The sequence below is a fragment of the Cucurbita pepo genome, chromosome LG01 (assembly GCF_002806865.2).
Source record: "Cucurbita pepo subsp. pepo cultivar mu-cu-16 chromosome LG01, ASM280686v2, whole genome shotgun sequence".
NCBI lineage: Eukaryota > Viridiplantae > Streptophyta > Magnoliopsida > Cucurbitales > Cucurbitaceae > Cucurbita > Cucurbita pepo.
In genome coordinates, this window is record NC_036638.1 from 18,491,376 (window position 1) to 18,506,932 (window position 15,557).

The window sequence follows — 15,557 nt, forward strand, 5'->3', positions numbered from 1 at the left end:
GAGGGTAACATGCAATAAATCACAATAATAATTTTGAAATTAAATAGTAAAGAGCAAACTCAATGGCTCATGATCAAACCGGTACAAGTATTTGAATTTGGTAGTAACACACCACAAAGAGTAGATTTACAATTTGGACCACTCACAACTATTTCCTCACAATACAATAATAATATAATAATATAATATAGTCATAATAAAAATTGACCGAGTAAATTCAAATTTATATTTTGTAAAAATAATTTTATTTAGAAATATAATAACAAGAAAAATTCCACCATTTGTTACTCTTCCAAAATTATAAGTGTCATACTTTGATTTGTCTATCATTTTTTAGCTGCCACATCATCCGGTCGAGTATGTTGTAATTCCTTCGTTTTAGCTCTGATTTGAGTGATTGAAAAGTCGTTGAAATCGTTATTCTCAATATACTGTGTACAGTTCAAAATACTGAAAATTGTTAATAATTAAAGGTACGTTTGTTATCATCTAAACATCAATTAATTGATTGAAATTAATTAAAATGAGATTAAAGGCCAAAAAGCTCCCAATAATTTATTATTTATTTCAATTTAATAGTTTTATTTATAAAATTGATGCAATTGTTCACAGAAATTATAGAAAAAAAAATATTTTGAAAGACTCCGTATTATTTTCACTAGTAAAAGCAACTCAAGACGAGCCTGAGAATATGAAACCAATAGAAAACATATATATATATATATATATATATATATATATATATATATATATATATATATATATTTTGTAGCTTCTCGCGGTGGGTTCCCTTAACCAAGCCACAGTTTATGAGTTACCGACTCATTCTTCAACAGACACACGGTCAGAGTCTTTGCCTCTTCCTACTATTCTGAAGATCATTGGTCACCATAAGTGTTTAGCTTTGCAAGATGGTCCTTCTTGATTCACATGAGATTCCACGTACTCCAAACTACTCGAGTTTCTCACATATCACTGACCATAACATAATCAAATTTGATAAAAATAATACATAGCACGTGTACGTACGTGTATATATATATATATATATGTATGTATATATAGTGTTTTACACAAACCTAGGAAGTTCGTGTTTATTCATTAAGAAAGTAAATCTCGATTTGGATGGAAATTAAGCATTTGTTTTCTTCCCGAATGTAATAATAAGATCATTTTTAACAAACGATGCGTAGACATCATCCAATGAGCACTCGGGCCTAATTGGTATGGATTCGTTGACACGAGCGATATTATATCCTTCTTTTTTTGTTGTCATAATATTAATAGTCTTTAATTCTTTATCCATCGAGATTTGCAGTTGATTCCTTGAACAACCTAAAAAACAATTCACAGATCACAAGATAATATTCAAAAACAAAAATTTGACGTTTAAACATAACGTACGAAGATCAAAGTAGCGTTTTAACATGAAATTAAACAAGAACGAAGTTAGAAATTACCCGAAAAATCGATGATCATCTCATAGTAGTCTTTATTTGTTTCCTTTCTCTCTTTCCATTCCACTTTTGGACTGTAATTCTCCTTTTGTTGATCCATTTCATCCCAACCAAATACTTGCCTCGACATTGAAAATCTTCAAAACTTCAAATAATTTAATTTTGGGTAATGAATTATATGGGACACAAGAACCACTTTTATATATATATATATATATATATATATATATAAAAGCTTATTCCTTTCACAATGCTTTTGGCTTTGTTTTTGGGTATAAAGTGGAATATATCAAAAGAATGGAAGAGACCAATATGAGATTCTATGCTATCTTTTCCCGAGAGGAAAATGTTGCGTAACTTATTTCTTTTTCATTTGGGACGTTGGATGTGCGTGTATAGCTGGCTCGAATATTAGGAAGTTTTGTATGGACAGCTCGAGAATTTGATTTTATTGTCTTTCTGACTCACGTATTCAGTGTGTTGTATCTTATCTCGAGGTGGAGTTTTGTTCTGTTTGAGATTGGAAATTTTACCCTTCTCGAGATTAATTTTTCGATCTTTTCTGTTTGTCGAGAGAAGACTAGGTTATGACGTGTTCATCTATTAATTTTTCGATCACCATGAAAATTAGGCTTTGAAAAGAGACACTTTCTTGGTTTTTTTAAAAGAATTTCTTAAATGTGTTTGAAAATTTTAAAATACATTTTTTTTCAATAAGAATCTCGAACAAAAATGTTTCTTTTTGCCTTTCACACCTGCTTTTCTAAAAAGTAATGAAAACACATTATGATGTTCTCGATGACTTAATATAGAATTTCCAATCCAACTCAATATCTGATCTGATCCACTCCATATCAAACTCGACCCACGACCCGACCTAGAACCAAGAGCGGCCTAACTAAACATAGTATGATCTAGTGACCTGACCTAGAACCCGAATCGATCTAACAACTCAATTCATATATGAACCGACCTGAAACCTGAATTGACCAATCATTTTATTGAAGCTAAGGACCGTAAGATTCAGGGTCATTTAATTTTTTTTTTTCCCAAAAGAACCATTTAAAAAATAAATGGAGAAAGTTCGTGGAAATGAACGATAGACATCGGAAGAATAATATGATAATGATAGAGAGAAACAAACATATCCATTTATTTTGTTCGATCTATAATGCAAAAGGTTTATTCTCGTCCTTTAAATTTCAACGATAGGGCATAACTTTTTTTTGGGTATAATAATATACTTTGATGTTCTCAATTTCATAATAATCTCTAGTATATATATATATGTATATATGTATATATATATGTATACACATATATACATATATGTATATATATATATGTATACACATATATACATATGTATATATATACACACATATACATATAGATATATATATCTATATGTATATGTATATATACATATATATCTATATATATATATATATATGTGTGTGTATATTATCTAGTTTATAAGGTGAATTTGCAAAATCGTGAAAAATAAGCCTAAATTTTATATATAGAATCGACTAGTAATGAAGAGGAACGGTAACGACACTAGTTTTACTACTACAATTGTGATGTCCCACATTGGTTGAGGAGGAGAACAAAACACCATTTCGAAGTGGAAACCTTCCCCTAGACGCGTTTTAAAGCCTTGAGGGGAAGCTCGGAAGGGAAAGCTCAAAGAGGACAATATTTGCTAACAGTGGGCCTAGGTCGTTATAAATGGTATTAGAGCCAGACACGGGGCGATGTGCCAGCAAAGACGCTGGGCCTTAAATGGGGTTGGAATATGATGTCTCACATTGGTTGGGGAGGAGAACAAACCACCCTTCATAAGGAAGTGGAAACCTTCCCATAGCAGACGCGTTTTAAAGCCTTAAGGGAAAGCCCGAAAGGGAAAGTGCAAAGAGGACAATATCTGCTAGCGGTGGGCCTAGGTCGTTATAAATGTTATCAGAGCCAGACACCGGGCGATGTGCCAGCAAGGACGCTGGGCCCTAAAGGGGGTTAGATTTGGTGGGGGTCTCACATCGAATTGGAGAAAGGAATGAGTGCCAGCGAAGACGCTGGGTCCCGAAGGGGGGTGGATTGTGATGTCCTACATTGGTTGAGGAGGAGAACAAAACACCCTTCATAAGGAAGTGGAAACCTACCCCTAGCAGATGTGTTTTAAAGCTTTGAGGGGAAGCCCGAAAGGGAAAGCCCAAAGAGGACAATATCTGCTAGCGATGGGCCTGGGTCGTTATAAAAATAAAGTTGATAATATATGCATAATATGCTTAATGTATGCGAAAATTCATTTAGAAACATGCACCTGTAAACGATACCATGAACTTAAACGTTCATAAAATTCATTTAAAATAAAGTAATATCAATGGAATAACGAAGACGAAATAACAATAATTCCAAAGTAATGAAAACGTTAATATATCTTTAGGGCTACAATTTTAATAGATAATGCAATTATTATGATTTCATCCCCACAGCATGCACAACAACGTCACGTCCGTGTAAGGGTGTCTTACCATTACTTGAAAGAAGTAGTAGTAACTATTATTTGGGTCGGGAAATGCAATCATGGCGTTGAACTCTATTTTCGAGGGCAAAAAGTAGTAGTATTTCAACTACCGCACGCTCATAAGTCCATGCATCATACAAAATCGTTATCACAACATAATTCCAAATCATAGCATAATCACACCATAATATAGCATAACTTATAATCACGACATAACAGATATCATAACATAAATGTAACATAGTACATGTCAAACAATCATAAAACACGACACGTGTAAGGGCCACAGGGCACGTGTTGTAACGACACTAATTTCATATGGAGGCTTGAGTTTTTTAAGAAATAACCCCAATAACCCCGATAATGGGGTCAGGAAATGTAAGCACATGCAATCATGGTTCGGACTTATCATTTTATGGCCTTGGTTTCAACTTTCAGTCTGAACAGAATTAGATGTGTAGTACGTCTCTACACACGACTCATATACGTGCACATAGGCCCCCAAGCAAGCTCGTATACCTACCCCCTAGACCCGACCTTCAACTAGCGTATAACATAGTAACTTAGCACAATTTTCAATATCGTAACATGTCAACATGATATTACATGACATAACATACCTCACAGAATACGGCATAACATAACGTATCAACTTCCATAGTATTCATAACACAATATTAATATAATAAACATATTAAACAATTACAAAGTACAACACGAAGAGCTATAGGGCACATACCCTATCTTGAATTGAAAAGAGTCCGAGTGTATTAGACCCATGACAGATTGGCCGAGAACTCGACTGGGAGCAGTTAGAAAATATATTCTTCGAATGGCTCCGAATTGCCCAAGTGGGATGAAATAGAGTAATTGATGTGACAGACCAAGAGATCCCCGTCTATTTGGAGAGGTTGGTAATCTATAACGTGCGTTCGTTCAGTCAAATATTTGCAAGACATCGATCCGTGTCCAATATGATTCGATCTAGAGTGTCGAAAGGTCCAATGATGCATGAAGCCTAATTCTATAACCATCTATTATTATTATTATTTCAAATTTCCCGTCGTTACATCACATACATTTAAAAGAAACTTTCGTCTCCGAAAGCACTTTAAACTTAGAATAACTCTCCGAAAGCACTTTAAACATAGAATAACTCGAATCCCCATCTATTTAGAGATGTTTGTAGTCGTGTGTCGGATCAGTCAAGTATTTGCGAAGTATTAATACATGAATTACGTTATGCACCACGGAGAGGGACTTTGATAGGGCTATTTGCCACCGGTTTGATTCAATCTAGAGCGTCAAAAAGTTTGAAAGCATAGGCCGGCCGACGTTGCCAATGCAAGTTAAGCGCGTAAACGACCTTCTTCTTGGTGCTGGCATTAGGAGAAGCAAGCTGATAGTCTAACTAGTGGCATTCCTTTTCGGATAAGAAAGTGACCTCGCTGTGGGCTCAACCTTTTTGTCCGAACCTAAACATGGCTTTTATTAGGGACACCTTCTAGTTCGCCGACTCAACCAACTCAACCAAGCAATTGCTTAACCAAGTCACTGCCTATGAGTCGCCGACTCAACCAAGCAATTGCCTAAACAAGCACGGGTCAAAGTCTTGATTTCCCCTTCTTAGAAGCTTACGGTTTCATATTCTATTTCACCCTTCCCTCACTCTACTACTTTACTATCGGTCACCCAAGGGTATTTAGCTTTGCATGTGGTCCTCACTAATGAGTACATATTAGCAAGCTTCAAAGTGTATATAATAGTCTTTAAAACACAAAGTAAATCTTAATTTAGATGAAAATTAAGATTTATTTTTTTCTCGAAAATGTAACAAGAACGTTAGCATGGGCTTTACTGAATGAGCAATTGTCCTCAATTTGTATGGATTTGGCGACAAGAGTTTCACTTAAAGATTCACAGATCTTTTTGACACAAAGTTTTTATTAAAAATCGCATATAAAAACAAAAAATTGACATCTAAAAGTGATATTCGAAGATTAAAGTAGCGTTCGTTACCCGAACCATCTATCCTCATTTCAACCCATTTGTATGCTTCTCTCCATGCCATGGGTGGAGTCCTCAGATAGGGGTGACGATAAAATTCTCATTATGTGCAAATAATTTAATTTTGGGTAATGAAATATATATATATAAATAAGCTTATATCAAAAAAAGCTTATTCCTTTCCCAATGCTTATGGCTTCGTTATGTGTATAAAGTGGGGAATATATCAAGTGAATGGTAGGTAAGAAGCCAATATGCTTTTCTATGCAATTTGCAAATTAAAAGATTCTAATCTATCTTTTCAACCCATTTGGGACATAGAATGTGCACGTGTAATTATGTCGAGATAATTGGAATCTTTTCAACTAACTTATTCAATATGTTATATTCTCTCCTAGAACGACCCAAATTTTCTACCATGCGTTTCAATATGTTGTATACTTTGCTATAATGAGCCTAAAGCCTTGAGAGGAAGCCCGAAAGGGAAAGCCCAAAGAGGACAACAAAGAGGACAACATCTACTAGCGGTGGATCTGGGTCGTTACAAGAGCATAGGACAGAACATATTTAATTCTTGAAAAATCAAGATGAATTCACGTATTGAAAACTAAAAAACCCAACATGAGTCAACTATATAATTTGGACACCAAGGCAACCATTATTTTGGGACAACCACACAACACAAAAAATATTTCAAGACAACCATTATTTTGGATTCTATAATGACAATCATTGTGTCTAAACGAAGAAAACCAATATTTCAAGCCAACTAGAATACCTAGAGAAACTATCACGATCGTAGTTTTCAAGTGGCATCATGATTTTGAAACCAAACTTTTTTGGCCATACACGTTTTCCATGCGTGCATGTTCACTCAGCCAAGTCATAAGACTCCAATCTTTCAAGCCACCATTATTTTGAAACCTATCAAGGCAACTATTATGTCTGGACTAATATTATACCAAGGCAACCATTAATTATTGCACAAAGGAAACCGATAGTTAGCAACAATATTCATTTCGAGACAACTAAATTCAAAATAGCATATCAAGACAACCATTATTTCGAGACAACTACATAACACAAAGCAATATTTCGAGACAAACATTATTTTGGATTCTTTAAAGTAAAATCTTATCTTACTGATATAAACTTACTAGAAAGTTGAAGATCATCTCCCGCTAATCTTCAAACTCTAGAACGTTCAAACTATTTGAGATCAAACTTGTATTCATCGAACATTTCCAGCTCCTTCGCTAACTTGACTAATCGAACCGTAAAAGAAAAATCATGTTAAAAAGAGCATTTAAAAAAAAAAAAATCCAAGCTACTATTTCCCCTTCTGCTACAAGGTAGAGACAGGAACACCTGGACAAATAGAACCCCAAATTTAGTTGTCGGACATGTTGATTAACCAGCTTACTAAATGAATCAAATTAATCAAAATCAACTGAACACAAGAAAAGATGGAGAGTTGACATATTACAGTATTCTTAAAACATCTAAGAGCTTAAAAAATTCCTTTACGCCCACTCTCTTGAATCCTAAGATTCTTCAAATAGCTTTCCCTCATGAAAGAAAAGAGCTACTGAACAAACCTGCAAGTCGTCCTATAGAAATAACCCTCTTCGTATCGGTATTGGTCGAAGCAATAACATGGCAAAGGAAAAAATACCTGAAAAGATAGGAGCCTCACATGGAGCAAATATAATAAACAGAACGAACCTAATCTTTTAATTAAAAACATCCAATGGGTTTTGAATATCAAAGCACCAGCCTCCTACCAAAGTCAAATGGTTTTCTATACGCACCTGCTTAAGCATGTTCCTGAGAGATCAAAAACTGGGAGGCCCCTCCCTACTTGTAAGAAAGGGAAAGAGACAATTGAAAAAACATTTGCAACTCAAGAACCCAAAAACAGTCGGAGAATTGATGCACACTGCCCGTGTCCAATTTATATTATAACAAATAATTGGGATTCTATCAAAGACATGTACAACTATTGTACTAAAGCAACCGACATTTCGCATCCATTATGTCCGACATTTCGCATCCATTATGTCTGGACAATTATTGTACCAAAACGAACCAATATTCCAAGCAACCATAATCTATCAAGACATATAAAGTATGTTTCTAACAGATTTAAGAACTGGGAGGCCCCCACTCGTATGAAAGGGAAAGAGTCAAGTCTATTTAACATCCAAAACTGCATATAGAATTATTCATTAAACTTACACTTAATTCCTACAAGTACAAGTAAAAAATTACATAAAATAACAATAATCATTGGGATACATTCACCACCACAAGAAATCCGAAATGTTTAAATTAGGGTATCACAGGAGAAGTCTAGGAATAAAATATAAAATCATACCAGTTTACAATATTCCTTCCATTCTTGATAATAATCTTGAAATGATCCCAACAAGTCCTAAGAGAAATTCAAACTTCGTTATAATTTTTTATTCCCGACTTTGCAGCTTCATCAGACCTCACGCAAGGTTCTCAATCGATAGCTCATGCAAAAACCAACTTTATCAGTCACACATGTTGTCCATGCGTGCCTTTTTCCTATTTATTCTTTAACTCAAACACAAGGTAAATAGGCTGGCTGGTTCACTCAACAACCACTCTAACTCTAGGCCAAGTTATAAGATTCAACCTTAGAGAGAACCGTTATGTTGGGACTATTATTGAACCAAGTCAATCAAAATTTTGCAACCATCGTCATTCTAAGACAACTAATATTTCGAGTTATCTGGAAGCCTATGAAGGCAACCATTATGTCTGGACAATAATAAGGCAACCGATATTTCAAATGATTATCATTCTAAAAAAGGCAACTATTTCAAATGATTATCATTATGTCTCGACAATTATTGTCTGCAACCACCAATAGTTCACAACAATTTTCATTTCCAGACAATTAAATTCAAAATAGCATATCAAGGCAACCATTATCTCGGGACAACTACATAACACAAGCAGTTATGTCAAGACTATTATTGTACCATGGCAATCGAAATTTAGCAACGATTATCATTCCAAGACAACCATTATTTGAAAGCCTATCGAGGCAACCATTATTTCAGGACAACTACATAACTCTTGTCAAGAACGATGAACAGTTGAACCGTACTCGCAGATCCATAATTTTGGAAGAAAGAGCAACCAGTCATCCATAAAATCAAATCAAGAAAATGGCTTCTACACAACTATACTTCTGTTAATTCTATCTAATGCATGACCTCAACGTATAAATTTCCATAAATTATGATTGAAAAATAAAAACCGAAGCCACCTGAAAGAGAAGGAAAAGCGAAAACCGAAGAAAACAGGACAATATTCCAAGACGATTATTGAAAAATAAATATCGAACCCACCTCAGAAGAACAGGATGATTTTGCAAACAGAGAAGGAAAAACCAAAACCTAATTTGATTTCCGAAGACAATTTTCTGAACAGAAGGGAGGGAAATCGAAGTCTAGACCGACGAATGGAGAGTACGAACTCGACTTCGGATTGTTTCAATTCGATGCACATTCTAAGAAAATCAAACCTAAAATTGGAAAGAAAAAAAAAAATAAAACCCCAAACGAATTCAGAAAAATGTAGATGTTGTTACTCTGCTCATCAAAAAGCCCAATTCGACGCAATCCAAGAAAATCAAACCTAAACTTGGAAAATCCAAAAGCCTAACCGAATGTAGAAACATCTGGATATTGTTTAGTATACCAGCGTTCACTGCCCGCCCAGTATCTATCAAGAGAAACTTGGAAGTTTAGCCAAGTAAGAAAATTACGTTAAAAGAAGGTTACGCGTGAAGAAGAAGCTAAGAAATAACATAATTAAATAATTTAAATTAAATTTAAAAAATAATGGACTGGGCCTAAGGAATGTGGAAATGGGCCAACGAAATACCCCTGGCCCAAAACAAGGTTTTAGTTCATAACCCAATAAAAAACAAGGAATAACGACATGGTAAGGAATTGAAATCCTGAAATTATAAAATAAATTAAAATAAAATAAATCACTGAATATTTGGACAGAAAAAAAAAACGAAATTATTTTTTTGTGATTAAAATGATATAAAAAGAAAAAAAGGAAATATAAAACAGTTAAAACTCATGTACACATAAAATACATCTATTTCCTTTTATAATTACATCTGACTTAGACTCACGAATTATATAAAATAGTTATTACAACATAATTCTAAAACATAGATACAGTTTAGAAATTGGTTGGAAGTATCAATTAGAAATTACCTTTGCTCCCACGCCGCCGCCGCCATCGTCATTCTAACTTGTCATGGCTATATTGAATTCGTCGAAACAATAACACTGATTGGTACTCATTATTTGATTCTTACAAATATCACATTACTCACAATAATATCGTCACAAGTGAAAGATTACGAAAAATAACAACAATAATCATTGAGATACATCTACCACAACATGGTTACTACAAGAAAAATGAGGGAGGGTATCACAGGAGAAGTCTAGGAACAAAAGATAAAACCATACCAATTTACCATATTCCTTCCATTCTTGATTATGCTCCAATAGCAACCTTGGCATTCGTATCACGATTGAACACCTATCAATCATTGGAATGGAAATAATAAACAGAAGCCCTGAAGATCATCAAGTGTAGTAGGATGACTTGACAACCGTTACTGAAGGTGGGCAACACCAAATTGTTTGAAATTGATGGATTCTGGAAAGCTCATACCAAAACCTAATCAACTTCAAAAGAATTATGATGATTTCGAAAATAGAGAAGGGGTAAAACATAATCGAAGGTAGAAAAATCAAGATGAATTTGCAAAGAGAACAAATATTTCAACCTAATAATCATACCGATATAATAAACCGAACAAAACTAATCTTTTAATTAAAAACATCCAATGGATTTTGAATATCAAAGCACCAGCTTCCTACCCAAAGTCAAGGGTTCTCTATGCATGCATATATAATAGATTCAAAATTGGGAGGCACCCACATGTAAAAGAAAGGGGAAGAGCCATGTTTAAGTTTATTTTTAAGGTAAGGACTCTCGACAGTTTTTGAAATAACATTTGCATCATGAAACCAAAAAAAAGTCCAGGAATTGATGCACACTGCTCATATGCCCAATAAACATATTCCCCATCAATCAAGAAATTACACGACAAAATTGAAAAACTAAAGAGAACTACGACGAGCCAACAAATCGTAGGCAATCCAAAACTGCATTAAGAATTATTCTTTAAACTTATCGGTATTCACATTTATCACAATAGTATCTGCACAAGTACAAAATTACGTAAAATAATGACGAGATCATGACAAGCTTGAAGTGAACTCAAACCCATTATAATTTTTTGGAAGTATAAATTTCAAAATATAGATTGTGAGAACCCAAATATTGAACTCAAACCACATTATAATTTTTTGGAAGTATAAATTTTAAAACATAGAGCCATCCTAAATTTTGAGAGAACCCAAATATAATAGTAAAAGTCTTTAACGAGAGGCAAAATCATATCTTACCAAATGATATGGACATACTAAGAAGTTGAAAATCCCACTAATCTTCGAACCACAGAACGCTCATACCATTTGAGATCACAATAGGCAAAATCATATCTTACCCAAATGATATGAACACATTAGAAAGTTAAAGATCATCCCCACTAATCTTCAAACTCTAGAGCACTTATACTATTTGACAAGACATGACGAAAAAATAAATTAAAAATCAATACATCAAAACTCATTGTCCATTGATAAAGAAAAACCATTTCAACAACAAAAACAACAAAAACTAGAGCAAATAAAAACTAGAGCAAATATATAATAAGGGATTCGAAATTGTACCCAAGCATCGTCCATTGGTTCTATTCCCGATTCATAACTCAAAAGTTTCTTTGGCTCTTTGCTAAGAGAGGCTAGAACTCAAAAAATAAGAAATGCCAAAATAGGAATAACACTTGATATTATCAGAAATACGCAGAAAATATCATAACACGAAATTTTTTTACATCATATAATACCAAATGGTATGAACATATTAGGAAGTTGAAGATCATCTCCCGCTAATCTTCAAACCCTAGAACACTCATACTATTTTAGTAATCGGTTATAAATTTCAAACCTAAAGTACTTGTCAATTTTAGGAACCCAAATAGAATGGTAGAAATCTTTGACACGAGGAAATCATATCTTACCCAAATAATATGAACATACTAGGAATTTTAAGAACGCAAATAGAATGGTAGAAATCTTCAACTGAGGAAATCGTATCTTAGCCAAATAATAAGAACATACTAGGAATTTGAAAATCTCCTGCTAATCTTCAAACCCTAGAACACTCGTACTATTTAAGATCACAATTTAGTAATCGATTATAAATTTCAAACCTAAAGTACATGTCAATTTTAAGAACCCAAATAGAATGGTAAAAATTCTTTGACATGAGAAAATCATATCTTACCCAAATAATATGGACATACTAGGAATTTGAAAATCACCTCCCGCTAATCTTCAAACTCTAGAACACTCATATGGTTTGACATCAAACTTAAGTGTTTTGTAAGAAATTGTAAACAAGAGATAAAGTAACTTGAAACCAAATAAAATTGTATGAACATACTAGGACGTTGAAGATCATCTTCCACTAATCTTCAAACCCTAGAACACTCATACTATTTAATATAAACAATTTAGTAATCGGTTATAAATTTCAATTTTAAGAACCCATATCTTACCCAAATAATATGAACGTTCTAGGAATTTGAAGATCATCTCCCGCTAATCTTCAAACTCTAAAACACTCATACTATTTGACATCAAACTTAAGTGTTTTGTTAGAAATTTTAAACAAGAGATAAAGTAACTCGTAAATCTTCAAAACCTAGAATACTCATCCATTTTGAGAAACCAAATAGAATGGTAAAAATCTTTAACATGAGGCAAAATCATATTTTACCAAATGATATGAACCTAAAGTACTCGTAAATCTTAATAACCCAAATAGAAGGGTAGAAATCTTTAACATTAGGAAATCATATCTTACCCAAATAATATGAACATACTAGGAATTTGAAGATCATCTCCCGCTAATCTTCAAACTCTAGAACACTCATACTATTTGACATCAGACTTATGTGTTCTGTTAGAAATTTGGGAAATCATATCTTACCCAAATAATATGAACATACTAGGAATTTGAAGATCATCTCCCGCTAATCTTCAAACTCTAGAATACTCATACTATTTGACATCAAACTTAAGTATTTTGTTAGAAATTTGGGAAATCATATCTTATCCAAATAATATGAACATACTAGGAATTTGATGATCATCTCCCGCTAATCTTCAAACTCTAGAACACTCATACTATTTGACATCAAACTGAAAGTGTTTTGTTAGAGATTTTAAACCAGAGATAAAGTAACTCGTAAATCTTCAAAACTTAGAATACTCATCCATTTTGAGAAACCAAATAAAATAGTAAAAATCTTTAACATGAGGCAAAATCATATTTTACCAAATGATATGAACCTAAAGTACTCGTCAATTTTAAGAACCCAAATAGAAGGGTAGAAATCTTTAACATGAGGAAATCATATCTTACCCAAATAATATGAACATACTAGAAATTTGAAGATCATCTCCCGCTAATCTTCAAACTCTAGAACACTCATACTATTTGACGTCAAACTTAAATGTTTTGTTAGAAATTTTAAACAAGAGATAAGGTAACTCGTAACTAGAGTATTCATCCATTTTGAGAAACCATATAGAATGGTAGAAAATTTTAACATGAGGCAAAATCATATTATACCAAATGATGTGATCATACTAGGAACCTAAAGATCATCTCCTGCAAGAGATTTATTTTCCACACATATGCAACCCAATGAACCCAGAGGGGACAAAATAATTATAAATCTACTCCTGAAACGCGAAAAATACCTGGAGTACAAAATCATGTACATCCCCCTGAGATAGCACCTCTTCCAAATCAACAACCTGAAGGAAAGTGGCAGCCAAGAAAGTGAAAATACGTTAGTCTTGGAGAACACAAATAATATATTCCAATGAGATGTTAAACGATACAAAAGAACTGCTATCGGAGCTCGTGCAATACCTCAGAATAAGCTTCAGCTTCAACGTCANAAAAAAAAAAAAAAAAAAAAAAAAAAAAAAAAAAAAAAAAAAAAAAAAAAAAAAAAAATTGAGAATTGTAAACAATTGAGGATTACAATTTTCAATTATCGCCTCCTAAAGTTAGCTCATATACGCGCATCTATGTCAAATATAATTCTGGTAATAACAAGGGATATGAACAACCATAATAAGCGCAGGAAGCATTTGTTGTGTCTGTGTACGCAACAGTGGGAGGAGAGACGGACCAACCTTACGATCATCAATCCTCTACCAATTTCCAGAGAAGTCCTTAATGTAGCAGATATAGTGTTCAAAATATGAAGCATTCAGCATATCGATGTAAACGACTAAAGCATAATGAAGGAGAGAACGCTCATGTAAGGACTAAGATCTCCAGCAACATAACAACAATGTGGCGGCACATTAAGAAAAATCACAACAGAAAATACTAAATAACATAAGAGATCAAACGACAAACTAGCGATAAAACTCCAAGATCGATGTAAAACTTTTCAAGTATAAACTAGCTTACATGAACCACATGAGACAAGAAAAACAGTCCATTGAACACGATAATCGGTATTATTTGGCAGTGGCAGTTTAATTAAGAAAAAAACAGGACGATTTTGCAAGGAGATGATTGAAGAATAAAAACCGAACCCACCTGAAAGAGGAGGAAAAGCGAAAACCTAAAAAACAGGACAATTTTGAAAAATCAATACCGAATCGACATCAAAACAACAGGATGATTTTGCAAACAGAGAAGGAAAACCAAAACCTAATCGGATTTTCGCAGACAATTTTCCGAACAGAGAGGAGGAAAATCGAAATCAAGACCGACGAACGGAGAGTATGAACTCGACTCCGGATTGTTCCAATTCGACGCATTCTAAGAAAATCAAACCTAAAATTGGAAGAAAAAAAAAAACCAAAACCCCAACCGAATTCAGAAAAATCTGGATGTTGTTACTGCTCGTCAAACGCATTCTAAGAAAATCAAACCTAAAATTGGAAAAACCAAAACCCTAACCAAATTCAGAAAAATCTGGATGTTGTTACTGCTCTTCAAAGCCGTAGCTTGCTGCCCGCCCGGCCTCTATCAAAAGAAACTTGGAAGTTTAGCCAAGATTGAAGATGGAAAAAAAACTAAACCCTAAGAACAAACTCATGACTCGGCAGAGAGAGAAGAGAGACACAACCAGACCTCAGAATGAGGAATGGGAGAGAAGCTATATATAAAAGAGACGGCAAAATATAGCCGTTAAAGAAGGTTGCGTGAAGAAGAAGCTAAGAAATAACTATAATTAAATAATTAAATAATTAAAATTAAAATTTAAAAAATAATGGACTGGGCCTAATTAATGTGTAAATGGGCCAACAAAATATCCCTAAGTTAGGTTAGAT

General features: G+C 33.7%; 2 long non-coding RNA genes across 2 annotated transcripts; both read right to left on the minus strand.

The window, feature by feature from the left end:
• Positions 1–965: 965 nt before the first annotated feature.
• LOC111790206 lies at positions 966–1,646 on the minus strand. The gene is made up of 2 exons (XR_002814460.1): positions 1,461–1,646; positions 966–1,335 (listed from the first exon to the last, which is right to left on the minus strand). It is a non-coding gene; the product is annotated as an uncharacterized LOC111790206 (long non-coding RNA).
• Positions 1,647–6,688: 5,042 nt separating this feature from the next.
• LOC111795063 lies at positions 6,689–9,989 on the minus strand. Its single transcript, XR_002815153.1, has 2 exons — positions 7,149–9,989; positions 6,689–6,915 (listed from the first exon to the last, which is right to left on the minus strand). It is a non-coding gene; the product is annotated as an uncharacterized LOC111795063 (long non-coding RNA).
• Positions 9,990–15,557: the final 5,568 nt, after the last annotated feature.